The 16,226-nt window shown below is 47.0% G+C and overlaps 1 protein-coding gene across 4 annotated transcripts in view; it reads right to left on the bottom strand.

The window, feature by feature from the left end:
* GRIK1 (glutamate ionotropic receptor kainate type subunit 1) overlaps positions 1–16,226 on the bottom strand; it is a 574,449-nt gene that overhangs the window by 211,987 nt on the left and 346,236 nt on the right. The gene's annotated exons all lie outside the window — the stretch shown is intronic.

Raw genomic sequence — 16,226 nt, 5'->3', positions numbered from 1 at the left:
AACAACACACATGTGAAATGGTATCCCAACACACTGCAGTAGACAGCAATGCACCACAGCACACTGCTAACCACATTCTGTGCATTGTGTTGTGTTGCTAAAAAGGGGTCAGGTGCATGTTTTTTTGTCTATTGCAGTGCATTAATACACACATTAGCATGCTCTGTGTTAGGGCACCCCTTCATTATGGATGGTCCCCTTAACACAACACATATCAACACTTCTGCTCTATGTGTGGTGCATTGCAATACCCCCTCATTTTAAATGGGGCCCCAATGTACTGTTCAGCAACAAATTGCTCCACACCACAAGCTACATACTGTGCTTTAGTGTATCAACACATACAGCCTATCTAATTCTAGATCTGATTTAATTTCTGTGATAAAATGAAAAAGATATATAGACCAGACTTCAGCTTGGGCCACATTTTTTTATTTTTTTAACCACTTGCCCTCCAGTGGATTTACCCCCCCCCCCCTTCCTGACCAGGCCATATTATGCGAAATGGCGCTACGTTATTTTAACTGACAATTGCGTGGTCATGCAACGCTGCTCCCAAATGAAATTTGCGTCCTTTTTTCCCCACAAATAGCTTTCTTTCGGTGGTATTTGATTGCCTGTGCATTTTTTTTTGGGCAGGCTATAAACAAAAAAAGACCAACAATTTTGAAAGAAAAAAATAATATTTTTGACTTTTTGCTATTAAACATGTCCAGTGAAAAATTGTTAAAAATAAGATTTCTTCATAAATTTAGGCCAAAATGTATTCTGCTACATGTCTTTGCTAAAAAAAAAAAGTCCTAATACGTGTAAATTAATTGTTTTACATGAAAAGTATAGCGTTTAGAACTGGCGGTATATATACTGGAATTTTTATTTTTTTAATAGTAATGGCGGCGATCAGCAGGACTGCGGCAGGCATTCTGACATGCAGAGAATGACTTGGTGTCACTGACATCCCCAATGACACCAATACAGTGATTTGTGCTAATGAAAAGCACTGACACTGTACTAATGGCACTGGGCAGGAAGGGGTTAACATGTGGGGCAATCAAAGGGTTAACTGTGTGATGTGTGCTGTTTCACAGTAAGCTCTGTGTGTGTGTTTCACTGTAATCACACTGCTTTGGATGGTTGTGCTATGCACAGCCATCCAAAGCAGTGTGCACGAGCTGACAGGGGAGAGATCTGTATTGTTTTCATACAGGTTTCTCCGCTGTCGTAAATCCTCGAAGATCACTGGGTGTCGGCGGAGAATCACCATCTGGGAACCGGTGTTTGACAGCCGAGGTTGCAAATGGCAGCGCGGGTAGGGCGTGTGCGTGTGGCGCACGCAGGTCCCCTACCCGGAACTGCAAAATCACGTACAGTATATATACGTGATTTTGCACACCCGTGCCACCCTGCAGCAGTATTTCTGTTAATGCGCCCATGTAACCTGCTGCAGCACTACGGGCCTGGCACTCTTTTTCATTAACCTATGGGGCACTGCAATAAACTTCCAGGACCCCTTTACCCATTCAAAGTGTAGGTAAGCAGCATTATATCTATTGAGAAATTCTGATATAAATCTATGGCGGAAGGGAAAAGGAATTGTAGACCAGGCAGTAAGTGGGGAGACAAACCAAGACTCAAAGGATGCCTTTATCAGTAAATACTTTGGGAACTCATTTTTTAAAATGTTAGTTAAATTAGAAAACTCCATCCCAATGCAAAATGTGTGTCAATTCACATTTAAAAGTTTCAGAAATGCACAATTTAAATACATGCAATAACGTATTTTGTAAACCTGAGGTACTCCAGAACACTAGCATCCAGTACAGTCCTTCTCTGGGTTGGTCTTCTGATGCCAAAATAAGTGAAATAAAAAAAGTTCCCTGAATTCTTAGTGCCCCTAACAGCTAAACTGTTAATTGAACAGCAGACCCAACAATGTAACCCCCCTCCCCCCATCCAGTCAAACCCATAAAACCTAACCCTAACATGAACCCTTACATTTTATCTATTGCCAAAGCTGTTTTGGAAAGTGTGGTGAAGGGTAAGCAACTGTTTCATGGTTTTATTGCTGTCTGTGTTCCCATGGGGATATTCATTCTCATAGTCTGCCTTGGTGGCCAACTTCATTGAGACTGATAGTAACAGTGGGAAACTAATCCTTCCACTGACACCAGTGATGGTGCACTATTCTTTCCACCAAGGGCAGACTGACAACTCATGGGGCCCCCGGGCAATAGGGGATCATGGGGCGCCTGTGTCCTTGCCCAAACTCAAAAAAGCCTATGAAAAAAGGTACCAGGGGGATCTCATAGGGCCCCCTACTGACCTCGGGCCTTCGGGCAGTACCGGAGTTTCCAAAATGTCAGTCTGCCCCTGCCTTCCACTAACACCAACGATAGGGCATAATTTCTCCCAATGACATCAATGATGAGGCGCTAATCCTTCCACTGACCCCAATGATGGGTCCCTATTTCTTCCACTGACAACAATGATGGGGCACTATTCCTTCCAGTGTGTCAAGGTCCTACCTTTTCCCAGAGGTTTTGTTACTCCATGTGCTAGCATCCATCTTGGATTTCTGCTGAGCATGATGGGAATCTTTTATGCCTTCAGGCCTCTGAGGTCCATCCCCCAGAGGGGTGTGGCTGAGTACATATAAGCCTGGGATCTGCACATGCTCTTTGCACTTGTGTCTTGTGTCTTTGTCTTGCTACAGCTCTGTGTATACGCTCGTGACTCTTCTGGTATTCTGACTCGGCTTGTACTAAGACCATTCTCTGTGTTTCCCTTTGATCTGACCTTCCGTTGCTGAACCCAGCCCGTGACCTGTGATTCTCTGTCTACTGTTCTGTACTGTTTTGTCCCGTTGTTATTGACCCGGCTTGTCTGACTACGCTATTGTCATTCTCACCAGCTACACGCCATTGGCGGCGGCCATTACCGCAGCTGGGGTTCTCGGGGGCCGCGACCTGGTCCCTGGTTGCGTCAAGTCCATCCCCACCATCAGGGGCCCTGGTGAAGGGCAGCCTGGGACTTAGACTCCGCGCCCTGAGGGACTTCAGTCTGTTGGTGGTGGTTGTCGTCAGCCAGTGCGTTACCCTGCCACTAGGCCTACCTGTCCGTTCCACAGCCCTGCCCTGACATTGTGACACCAATGAGAGGGCACTATTCTTCCCAGTGACACCAATGAGGGGGCACTGTTCCTTCCACTGATACCAACAATAGGGCTTATTTCTCCCACTGAAAGCAACATTGAGATTATTTTTTACACTGACACCAAGAATGGGGTACTATTTATTCCACTGAAACCAACAATGGGGTACTAATCCTTCAACTGACACCAATGACAGGTCTCTATTCCTTCCACTGGTATCAATGATAGGGCACAGTACCTTCCACTGACATCAAGGACAGGGCACTATTCCTCCCACTAATACCAATAATGGGGCATTATTCTTCCTCATACTGACCACTAACTATGCAATCTTTTTCTCCCCACTGACCACCAAGCTTGAGACATGGTACACTCCCCCTGGGGCATTTTTTTTCCCACTGGCCACAATGCGGCCCCCCTTAAACAGTAAACAATGCCCCATCACTTAAAGGGTAACTCCAACCAAAACATTTTCCTTATTTTAGATAGATTAGAGCAGGGGTACTGAATAAAAACTCATGGAGGTTCAATCAGTAAAATTTTCTTCCAATAGAGGTCCAAGCCGCATTTTTTTTCTGCCCTCTCTTACTGTATATCACAATTCCTATACTTCAGTGTCCTCAGTTCTCCCCCCCCACATGTCACAGCCCCCCACTTCACATCAGTTTCACTTTCACAGTAATGTTCTCAGGCTCCCTGCACATCACCCCCCACCTACCCCTTTACAGTACACCCCCATTATTTTCAGCAGTCCTCAGACACCTTCAAATCCCCACCCCACACTACTGTCCTCTGCCCCTTCACATCTCTCGCCCACTGTACTGTCCTCTGCCGCTTCACATAACCCCCAGCAAAACTGTGCCCCTTTCACATCCCCCCACAACACTGCCCCCCCACCACCACCACATGCACACAGCACTGACCCTCTTCACATTTTGCTCCCCCCTCCTTTACATTACACACACAGCCAGAGTAGTGTCCCTGGACCCCCTTCACTCTCCTACCTTAGAGCGAACAGCGGGAGGCAGAGCATTTCTGAATCGAGTGTATTACCCAGCAGGTGATTGGCTGCTAGGACTGCCCATCTTCCAATCAGCAGCTGGTTAACTTAAAAATTTAACCCCGGCAGCTCCCACGCTCTAACAATGCTGTGCTTCCTACATCTGATCCTGAAATGTTATGACAGCTCCCGCTCCAGCGATCTGTTCAATACTGTGCTGTTATTCCACACTTGCTCCAGAAATGTTCAGTCTCCTGCTATCCGCTCTGCTGTTATAACAGTGGCAGAGGATGGGGGGAAAGAAGCGGCTCCTAAATGGCGTGACTGGGTCCAGATGAAACAGTGGCTAGGTCCGCATACGGACCGCGGTCCGCCAATTAGTGATGCCTGGATTAGAGTATAGTCAATTTTTACTTTCTCTTTTTATTGAGAAACCGATAGGATGGAAACCTTTTGCATGGGTATGTATCAATGAATTGTTCAAAGGGTATTCACATTAGACTTGGCCAAAGCTACCCCTTTCCCTTTCCCCATGGAAGATTCTAAACAGCCCAATCCTTAGCTAACTGTCACTTTGTTTGGATTTACCTTCTTGTTTTTACTAGAGCGCACATTTAACTACATATATATTTTATAAATCGGACAATCTAACACCCATTATATAATCAGCCTCTGTCTAGCAGCAGGCTGAACTCCTGACTGCCTAACGCCAAGCTAAAAGACAGTCCTTGAAATAATTCTTTAACAAGAGAATTACAGAGGAAATCTATTCAGCTTTGTAAATTCAATCAGCGGTTTTGTTCTGTTAATTAAAGCCACAGCGATGGTAAGTTGCCGCCTGTCACAATAATTCCATAAAGAGAAGGGATCCGCTTTGAAATCAGCGAGAGGGAAGAATACACATTCAATTCAATCTCCTCATTTGATAAAAGAAGTTCTGTGAGACGGCTTCAATGCTGAAGAAAAAAAAAGACACAGGCCAATGGAAGCTAAAAATAAGAAATGCTTCGTCTCTGTTTATTCGCTGGATGTGATTATTGCTTTAAATGGCTCACGGTGAAAAGAAAAGGAAACACCACCTTCCATTGCCGACAGGAACAGACATTAAGGGTGACACTGGGCTTTTGTTCCCAACGCGGCTAATTTGTTCTCCAATTAATTTAGCTAAAGCTTCTCACAAGATGAAGAAAAGAAATGTCAGAATTTAAAACATCATGTGTAACTTGAAAAGTAAAATTGAATTGTAGAGAATACCTAGAACATTTTGAAAAGTTGATCTCTGGGAATGTGGACACTCTCCATTCCCCCTCCCCCCCATCCCCCCCATTTCCCCCATCCCCTTAATTAATCATTGGGTTAAAAATGTAAAAAATCTGCTAAGAGATGGCTCAATCCCATGTCTTCTGTTTTTTGGCCTACAAAGGGGGAGAATCCTTCTTCAGGTACCTACTTCACTACCTGAGTAACATGGACGTTTCCCATTGGCTGTCCATTGACCAGGTCTCCTTTCTGAAGACTGCAGAGGCAGAATGGTGTCACCCCAAGACTGCAGCATTGGATCACTGGTCTAAACACAAAAAGGAGGCATTGGCAAGGAACCCCTGATTCTAGATTTACATAATCAAATGGTGTTAGTGTTTTTTTTTAATGTAGCTGTCTGTTCTATGTGATCATGCAATAAAGAAGCATTTTGCAATAGGAAACTTATCAGTGTTTTGATGACATATCTAATCCATGCTATACCCAATGACCAGCCGGGACCTATTTTGTTGATTCCATTGTGGTGTAAGAATGGAATAGACTCCAAGGGGGGTACAGTATTGTCCAAGAGAGCAGCTTTGAAGTTCACCTACACTCAAATGTTAGCTTAACAGTCTATGCATGCTTCTCCCTTTACATGCAAGAAAACCTGCATTTTTCTGCATGCTGAAGGGTAATAGAAAGACTTTTCAAGTAAGCTAAGGAATCCTGAAGTCTTGCAACTTTAACCGTCAAAATACTGCTACAGGGTGGCAGGGCTGCGTAAAATTACGTTATTTTGATATATGATATATACGTGATATATACATGATATATACGTGATTTTGCATTTCCAGCTAAGGGGGCACACGCACTGCCCTACCTGCACCGCCATTGGCGGCTACAAATGTTGATCACCGGGTCCCGGCCGGAGACTCCCTGCCAGCAGCCGGTAATAACCGAGAAATAGTGACAGGGTAGAGACCTGTGTATAAACAACACAGGTCTCTCTCCTGTCAGCAATAACATGCTGCTGTGTATTTCTCTGTACAGAGAAATACACAGCAGCATGTTTCCCTAGTAAAACACACACAGCACATTATGTAAAACACAGCACAACACACAGTTAACCCTTTGATCGCCCCAGATCTTAACCCCTTCCTGCCCAGTGTCATTAGTACAGTGTCAATGCTTTTAATTAGCATGTGATTGGTTACAACCATCCATGTGACAGTGTTGACCAATCAAAAGTCCTCTAGCCTGAACTGTCATTGCTGCAAGGAGAGCAAAGAAGTTGGGGATTTCAGATTTCTTTCTCTCCTCTCCTACCACTGAGACTTAGCATGGGATGCCTGCAGGGAGGTTTCCTGCACCATTCTTGTGTGAGCTCAGACTATGACAAGCCTGAGTTCACACAGGAGCAGTGGGGAAACCACATGCGATTTGGACAGGAATTGCATTCCTGTTCAAATCGCATGCTAATCTTTGCGGTGCAATTTGCATTATTGGCGAGTACTTGATTGAAAGTATTGATAGGATACTCACCGATAAAAAAAACAGGATTGGCACATCCCTAGTCTAAATCCAGCCAAAATCTGATCAGGAAAGAAACATGTAGGCTGTCATATTTGACCTTGTCTTCTAAAATGCTAGAAACTAACTGTCACATCTTGGGTTACTTTATAACAGTTTAAAGCAGAAAAGTGGAACTGCATCTGAGCACCACAAATCAAAACCGATATTTAATTCATTTTTAATATTCAAAGCACACTCTTTCACCCATCCACGTCTCCATACTTTATTTTCCTGAGAAATCACTTTGAACCCCCCCCCCCCCCCCCCCCAGCATTTCTGGCAGTGACCATCTTAGGTAAGGGCAGACGATTCATGTAGCATTTACTTCCTGGAAACCATCTTCCCTTAGATTAGGCATGCAGGCAGGAGGGTGTGCTTAGCTGAGAAAACCCCTCCTCCCTTTCTGAAAACTCCTGGGATGTATGATATATTTTGCCTAAGAAGCAAGTAAATACAATATACACTATATTGCCAAAAGTATTGGGATGCCTGCCTTTACATGCAGATGAACTTTAATGGCATCCCAGTCTTAGTCCGCAGGGTTCAATATTGAGTTGGCCCTCTCTTTCTAGCTATAACAGCTTCAACTCTTCTGGGAAGGCTGTCCACAAGGTTTAGTGGATCTATGGGAATGTTTGACCATTCTTCCAGAAGTGCATTTGTGAGGTCAGGCACTGATGTCGGATGAGAAGGCCTGGCTTGCAGTCTTCACTCTAATTCATCCCAAAGGTGTTCTATCAGGTTGAGGTCAGGACTCTGTACAGGCCAGTCAATTTCCTCCTCCCCAAACTGGCTCATCCATGTCTTTATGCACCTTGCTTTGTGCACTGGTGCGCAGTCGTGTTGGAACAAGAAGTGGCCATCCCCAAACTGTATGAAATTGTACAAAATGTATGATGCCTTAAGAGTTCCCTTCACTGGAACTAAGGGGCCAAGCCTGATTCCTGAAAAACAACCCCACACCATAATCCCCCTCCCAACTTTACACTTAGCACAATGCAGTCAGGCAAATACTATTCTTCTGGCAACCGCCAAACTCAGACATGTCCATCGGATTTCCAGACAGAGAAGTGTGATTTGTCACTCCAGAGAATACGTCTCCACTGCTCTAGAGTCCATTGGCGGTATGCTTTACGCCACTGCATCCAATGCTTTGCATTGCACTTGGTGTTGTAAGATTTGGATGCAGCTGCTCGGCCATGGAAACCCATTCCATGAAGCTCTCTACTCACTGTTATTGTGATAATCTGAAGGCCACACGAAGTTTGGAGGTCTTTACTGTTGACTCTGCAGACAGTTGGCGACTTCTCCACACTGTGCGCTTCAGCATGCACTGACCCTGCTCTGTCATTTTATGTGGCCTACCACTCCGTGGCTGAGTTGCTGTTGTTTCCAGTTGCTTCCACTGTATTATAATTAGAGATGAGCGAATCGAAGTATCCGAAGTGGAATTCGAGTCGAATTTCGGAAAAATTTCGATTCGTGCCGAATCCGAAAAACAGCCTAATTCGGACGCGCGAATCGAAATTTTTCCGAAAATGGCGGCTGACATGTGCGGCGACGGAGCGGGGATGTCGGGGAAGGCGCGCAGACAAGGCGCGCTGCCCCATAATGCATTCCTCAACGACATGTGATCGCATCAGCCAATCAGCAGCCAGCCAGCCAGCACTGTGTAATGGTCGAGGTATATATAGCGGCCATTTTGGAAATCTTCATTTGCCTGCAGTCATTGAACAGAGGCAGACCGCTCTGTACTAGGGACAGGGACAGAGTTAGGGCCACAGAAACAATACTTGGGGACAGAGAGAAGTTACTTAGGGACAGAGAACCATTACTCAGGGACACAGACTTGTTAATGAGGGCCACAGAATCGTTCTTTAGGGACAAAGAAACGCTAGTTAGGGCCACAGAATTCATACTCAGGGACAGACAGAATTGTTACTCAGTGCCAGAGAATTGTTACTTAGGGCCACAGAAACGTTATTAGGGCCACAGAATTTTTACTCAGGGACAGACAGAATTGTTACTGAGTGCCAGAGAATTGTTACTCAGGGACAGACAGAATTGTTACTGAGTGCCAGAGAATTCTTACTCAGGGCCACAGAATTCATTCTCAGGGACAGACAGAATTGTTACTCAGGGACAGACAGAATTGTTACTGAGTGCCAGAGAATTGTTACTCAGGGACAGACAGAATTGTTACTGAGTGCCAGAGAATTGTTACTCAGGGACAGACAGAATTGTTACTGAGTGCCAGAGAATTGTTACTCTCACAGACACAAAATTGTTACTTGCACAGACACAGAATTGTTACTTGCACAGACACACAATTGTTACTCAGGGCCACAGAATTCATACTCAGGGACAGACAGAATTGTTACTGAGTGCCAGAGAATTCTTACTCAGGTCCACAGAATTCATACTCAGGGACAGACAGAATTGTTACTCAGGGACAGACAGAATTGTTACTGAGTGCCAGAGAATTGTTACTCAGGGACAGACAGAATTGTTACTGAGTGCCAGAGAATTGTTACTCTCACAGACACAAAATTGTTACTTGCACAGACACAGAATTGTTACTTGCACAGACACACAATTGTTACTCAGGGCCACAGAATTCATACTCAGGGACAGACAGAATTGTTACTGAGTGCCAGAGAATTGTTACTCAGGGACAGACAGAATTGTTACTGAGTGCCAGAGAATTGTTACTCTCACAGACACAAAATTGTTACTTGCACAGACACAGAATTGTTACTTGCACAGACACACAATTGTTACTGAGTGCCAGAGAATTGTTACTCAGGGACAGACAGAATTGTTACTGAGTGCCAGAGAATTGTTACTCAGGGACAGACAGAATTGTTACTGAGTGCCAGAGAATTGTTACTCAGGGACAGACAGAATTGTTACTGAGTGCCAGAGAATTGTTACTCTCACAGACACAAAATTGTTACTTGCACAGACACAGAATTGTTACTCGCACAGAGACAGAATTGTTACTCAGGGCCACAGAATTCATACTCAGGGACAGACAGAATTGTTACTGAGTGCCAGAGAATTGTTACTCAGGGACAGACAGAATTGTTACTGAGTGCCAGAGAATTGTTACTCTCACAGACACAAAATTGTTACTTGCACAGACACAGAATTGTTACTTGCACAGACACACAATTGTTACTGAGTGCCAGAGAATTGTTACTCAGGGACAGACAGAATTGTTACTGAGTGCCAGAGAATTGTTACTCAGGGACAGACAGAATTGTTACTGAGTGCCAGAGAATTGTTACTCTCACAGACACAAAATTGTTACTTGCACAGACACAGAATTGTTACTCGCACAGAGACAGAATTGTTACTCAGGGCCACAGAATTCATACTCAGGGACAGACAGAATTGTTACTGAGTGCCAGAGAATTGTTACTCAGGGAAGACAGAATTGTTACTGAGTGCCATAGAATTGTTACTCAGGGACAGACAGAATTGTTACTGAGTGCCAGAGAATTGTTACTCTCACAGACACAAAATTGTTACTTGCACAGACACAGAATTGTTACTCGCACAGAGACAGAATTGTTACTCAGGGCCACAGAATTCATACTCAGGGACAGACAGAATTGTTACTGAGTGCCAGAGAATTGTTACTCAGGGACAGACAGAATTGTTACTGAGTGCCAGAGAATTGTTACTCTCACAGACACAAAATTGTTACTTGCACAGACACAGAATTGTTACTTGCACAGACACACAATTGTTACTGAGTGCCAGAGAATTGTTACTCAGGGACAGACAGAATTGTTACTGAGTGCCAGAGAATTGTTACTCAGGGACAGACAGAATTGTTACTGAGTGCCAGAGAATTGTTACTCAGGGACAGACAGAATTGTTACTGAGTGCCAGAGAATTGTTACTCTCACAGACACAAAATTGTTACTTGCACAGACACAGAATTGTTACTCGCACAGAGACAGAATTGTTACTCAGGGCCACAGAATTCATACTCAGGGACAGACAGAATTGTTACTGAGTGCCAGAGAATTGTTACTCAGGGACAGACAGAATTGTTACTGAGTGCCAGAGAATTGTTACTCTCACAGACACAAAATTGTTACTTGCACAGACACAGAATTGTTACTTGCACAGACACACAATTGTTACTGAGTGCCAGAGAATTGTTACTCAGGGACAGACAGAATTGTTACTGAGTGCCAGAGAATTGTTACTCAGGGACAGACAGAATTGTTACTGAGTGCCAGAGAATTGTTACTCAGGGACAGACAGAATTGTTACTGAGTGCCAGAGAATTGTTACTCTCACAGACACAAAATTGTTACTTGCACAGACACAGAATTGTTACTCGCACAGAGACAGAATTGTTACTCAGGGCCACAGAATTCATACTCAGGGACAGACAGAATTGTTACTGAGTGCCAGAGAATTGTTACTCAGGGACAGACAGAATTGTTACTGAGTGCCAGAGAATTGTTACTCTCACAGACACAAAATTGTTACTTGCACAGACACAGAATTGTTACTTGCACAGACACACAATTGTTACTGAGTGCCAGAGAATTGTTACTCAGGGACAGACAGAATTGTTACTGAGTGCCAGAGAATTGTTACTCAGGGACAGACAGAATTGTTACTGAGTGCCAGAGAATTGTTACTCAGGGACAGACAGAATTGTTACTGAGTGCCAGAGAATTGTTACTCTCACAGACACAAAATTGTTACTTGCACAGACACAGAATTGTTACTCGCACAGAGACAGAATTGTTACTCAGGGCCACAGAATTCATACTCAGGGACAGACAGAATTGTTACTGAGTGCCAGAGAATTGTTACTCAGGGACAGACAGAATTGTTACTGAGTGCCAGAGAATTGTTACTCTCACAGACACAAAATTGTTACTTGCACAGACACAGAATTGTTACTTGCACAGACACACAATTGTTACTCAGGGCCACAGAATTCATACTCAGGGACAGACAGAATTGTTACTGAGTGCCAGAGAATTCTTACTCAGGGCCACAGAATTCATACTCAGGGACAGACAGAATTGTTACTCAGGGACAGACAGAATTGTTACTGAGTGCCAGAGAATTGTTACTCAGGGACAGACAGAATTGTTACTGAGTGCCAGAGAATTGTTACTCTCACAGACACAAAATTGTTACTTGCACAGACACAGAATTGTTACTTGCACAGACACACAATTGTTACTCAGGGCCACAGAATTCATACTCAGGGACAGACAGAATTGTTACTGAGTGCCAGAGAATTGTTACTCAGGGACACCTAATCGTTGAATTAAATAGTATGTCAGACAACATGCAGAGGAGTGGCAGAGGAGGCAATGTTTTAGGAGCGAGCAGACGTGGCAGCAGAGGAAGGGGTCGAGGCAGCAGTATTCGCAGCCAGAGGCCAGTGCTCCCGGTGTCATCCAGCGGTCGTGTCTCCACCGACAACCCTGCCGTCATTGATTGGTTGGCTCGGTCGTCTTCCTCTTCCCAGGTCACCTCTGACACCTACAGCCAACGGTCGGTGGGTACGTCAGACACAACCGTTAGTTGGCATGGCCCGGGACCAAGCCCACTGAAATCACGTGTCCTCTACCTGCCCCTGTCCTTTGCTGTTCCCTCACCAAGCGAAGTATCGCATGCTGTGGGCTCAGCCCCACTGTACAGTGAGGAAGAGCTAACAGAGGGCGGTCAGGAACGGGGGGAGACATCGGCCTTTTCAGCAGCCAAGCGAACAAGTACTGGCGAGGAGAGTGGCTCGGTAGCCGGTCTAGAGACAGGTCTGTCTCCTGACCCAGACGCAGCCGAGGGGGCTAGTAGTGAGGCGGAGACCCTACTTGATGATGAGGAGGTTGATCGCACTTGGCAGCCTCGTCGTCATCAGGCAATTTCTTCCGCATCATCAGGAGAAGAGGGTGGCAGCTTGGCAGCGAGCAAAACAGTCGGTGGGTTGCCCAGGAGACAGCAGCAGGGTCGCATCAGTGTCAGTGGAGCCAAACGTCCACGGAGTAGAGCACCAGCTCCACTGCAGCCTACCACCACGGCCAGTAGTGGTGCCGGTGCGCACGGAGGAAGTAGCAGTCAGCCAGTGAAGAGTAGCGGGGGCAAAGTTTCCTACTCGGTGGTGTGGCAATTTTTCCTCAAGCCGCCCGAGGAAGTAAACGTAGCCGTATGTCGACTATGTGGCCAGAAATGCAAGCGTGGCCAGGGGGCCCATGTTGGGACTACAGCGTTGCGTCAGCATATGCAGCGTCACCATTCGGTGGCCTGGGAAAACCGTGATAAACATACGGCGGTTCTGCCTGCCCCAGCCCCCGCTCCATCACCCGCTCCGTTACTTGCTCCGTCACCCGACGTCGTCAATCGCCCTCTATCAGCCAGTCAAGGCTCCAACACCTCTGCTGAGGGGAGTTGTCGCTCATTGGCATCTTCCGCTCGTTCAGATGCTCCTTCTCCTGCTACTCCTCTTCTCGGATTCCGTCAACAGTCTTTCTTGGAATCCGTATCCAAGAGACAACAGTTTGCGAGCACGCACCCGACGGTGCAAAAGCTGAACGTCCTCCTGTCCAAGTTGCTGGTGCTGCAGTCCCTCCCTTTCCAACTGGTGGACTCAGCACCTTTCCGAGAAATGATGGCTTGTGCCGCGCCGCGGTGGAGAGTGCCAAGCCGTCATTTCTTTGCCCAAAAGGCAGTGCCAGCCCTGCATTCACATGTAGAAGAGATGGTGGGCCAGTCTTTGAGCATGTCGGTCTCTGCCAAAGTGCACGGCAGCGCCGACGTGTGGAGCTGTAACTACGGTCAGGGACAGTACATGTCATTTACGGCCCACTGGGTGAACGTGGTGCCGGCACAGCCGCACCAGCAACTTGGACAGGTCACGACGCTTTTGCCTCCACGTTTGCACGTCCTTGGTCCAGCAAGCATGTCCGCCTCTACCACCTCTTTTTCCGCCGTGTCCTCAGCCGCCACCCCCGTGCCAAGTCCCATTACCCGACCGGCATATCACATGTGCAGGGCGCAACGGTGTCACGCTGTGCTGCACCTGGTATGCCTTGGCGAACGTAGTCACACAGGGGAGGAACTGCTGAGTGTAATGAACAGAGAAATCGACAGATGGCTGTCTCCGCGCAAACTAAAAATCGGAACCATGTTGACTGACAACGGAAAGAACATGGTGTCTGCTCTGCGTCAAGGAAGGTTGTGCCATGCGCCATGCATGGCTCACGTGTTCAATCTGGTTGTCAAGCGGTTCCTAAAATCCACCATCCCACTGCAAGACATCCTTAAAATGTCACGTAAACTGTGCATGCATTTCAGCCATTCCTACACCGCAAAGAACACCCTCATTGAGCTGCAGCGGCAGAACGGAATTCCACAGCATCGCCTGATCTGCGACGTTGCAACAAGGTGGAATTCAACCCTACACATGTTAGACCGCCTTTACGAGCAGCGAAAGGCCATCACCGATTTCCTGATGTTACAAGCGGATAAAGGTACTCCCCTGTGTAACTTAGATGTCAGCCATTGGCAGCTCATGCGTGACACCTGCCGCTTGCTCAGGCCCTTTGAGGAGGCCACGCTATTCGTGAGTCGGCAGGACTATGGGATGAACGACGTCATTCCTCTGTTGCACGTCCTGGAACAAATGCTGTTAACAATGGCTGGTCAGGGTGCGGTAGACGTGGCGCACAGATCTCAACGCCACATGACCCCTGTGGGGGCAGGACAGGAAGAAGAGGAGGAGGTAGAGGAGGACATTTGTGCTCAGGAATTATTGAGTGAAATGGGTGGTTTTTCCACTCAGCGGACAGGAGTGGAGGAGCAGGAGCATCTGGTAGAGGAGGAGGAGGAGGAGACAGAGGACCCAGACGCACCGTGGCAGTATGCTGTGGAGATGGAGGCAGGGAGTCCCTCGCATTCCTTGGCACAAATGGCCCATAGCATGCTCGGTTGCTTGCGTAGCGACAGCCGAATAATAACCATCAGACAGAGGGATGACTTTTGGCTGTCCACCTTGTTGGACCCTCGCTACCGGTCCAAAATGGTGGCCTTTTTCACACCTGCTGAGAGGGAGGCCAAAATTACGTACTATAAAAACCACCTATGTAGTCAGTTGGTCTCTGCCTTTGTGCGCCAACGTCCATCCTCAGACACTGTGGGCCCTGTGCGCTCGCGTTCCGCTGGCATGGCAGCAGGGGAGGGGTGGGGTGGTAGGAGCAGTGGCAGCTCCACCAGCAGCGGCTGCCTCAGTCTGCAGTCGATGATGAGTAGCTTTCTTCACCAGCGCAGTGAGGAAACTACTAACCAGCCGCAGCAGCAGCAGCAGCATCAGGTGGACCTGGAGCAGGAGCTCAAACAACAGGCTTGGGCCTACTTGGACAGCACCCTGCCAACCGAGGTAGACAATCCCCTTGACTACTGGGCAACGAAACTTGACCTTTGGCCCCAACTAGCTGAATTTGCCCTTGAAAGGCTGTCATGCCCGGCCAGTAGCGTGGCATCGGAGCGCGTGTTTAGTGCGGCAGGAGGTATTGTAACTCCGCGGAGGACACGACTGTCCACCCAAAGTGTGGAGAGACTCACGTTTGTGAAAATGAATCAGGCGTGGATTAGTCTGGATTTCAAACCACCAGTTCCTGACACAACTGACTAAATCCGCCATGAATCATGCCTCAAACATGTGCCACTTTCAGGTCTCCTCACACTGCTGGTGTGTTGAATTTTTTGACATAGGGTGCTGGCAGATTACGGGCCTCCTATAGCTGCTGCCAGGCCCCTAATCTGCCATAGGCCCCTATATACCGCCTCCTCCTGCTGCTGCCAGGTCCAGAGTCTCTCATGGGTCCCTGTACGGCCTCCCATTGCTGCTGTCTCCATCGCCACACTCTGCTGCCATGTGCCACTTTCAGGTCTCTTCACACTGCTGGTGTGTTAAATTTTTTGACATAGGGTGCAGGCAGATTACGGGCCTCACATAGCTGCTGCCAGGCCCCTAATCTGCCATGGGCCCCTATATACCACCTCCTCCTGCTGCTGCCAGGTCCAGAGTCTCTCATGGGTCCCTGTACGGCCTCCCATTGCTGCTGTCTCCATCGCCACACTCTGCTGCCATGTGCCACTTTCAGGTCTCTTCACACTGCTGGTGTGTAAAATTTTTTGACATAGGGTGCTGCAAGATAACGGGCCTCACATAGCTGCTGCCAGGCCCCTAATCTGCCATGGGCCCCAATATACCGCCTC

The sequence above is a fragment of the Staurois parvus genome, unplaced genomic scaffold (genome assembly GCF_062004578.1).
Source record: "Staurois parvus isolate SC_StPar_1 unplaced genomic scaffold, SC_StPar_1.0 ptg001162l, whole genome shotgun sequence".
Lineage (NCBI taxonomy): Eukaryota > Metazoa > Chordata > Amphibia > Anura > Ranidae > Staurois > Staurois parvus.
The sequence above is the reverse complement of the archived record's forward strand: the minus strand, read 5'-3'. Positions and strand labels throughout refer to the sequence as shown.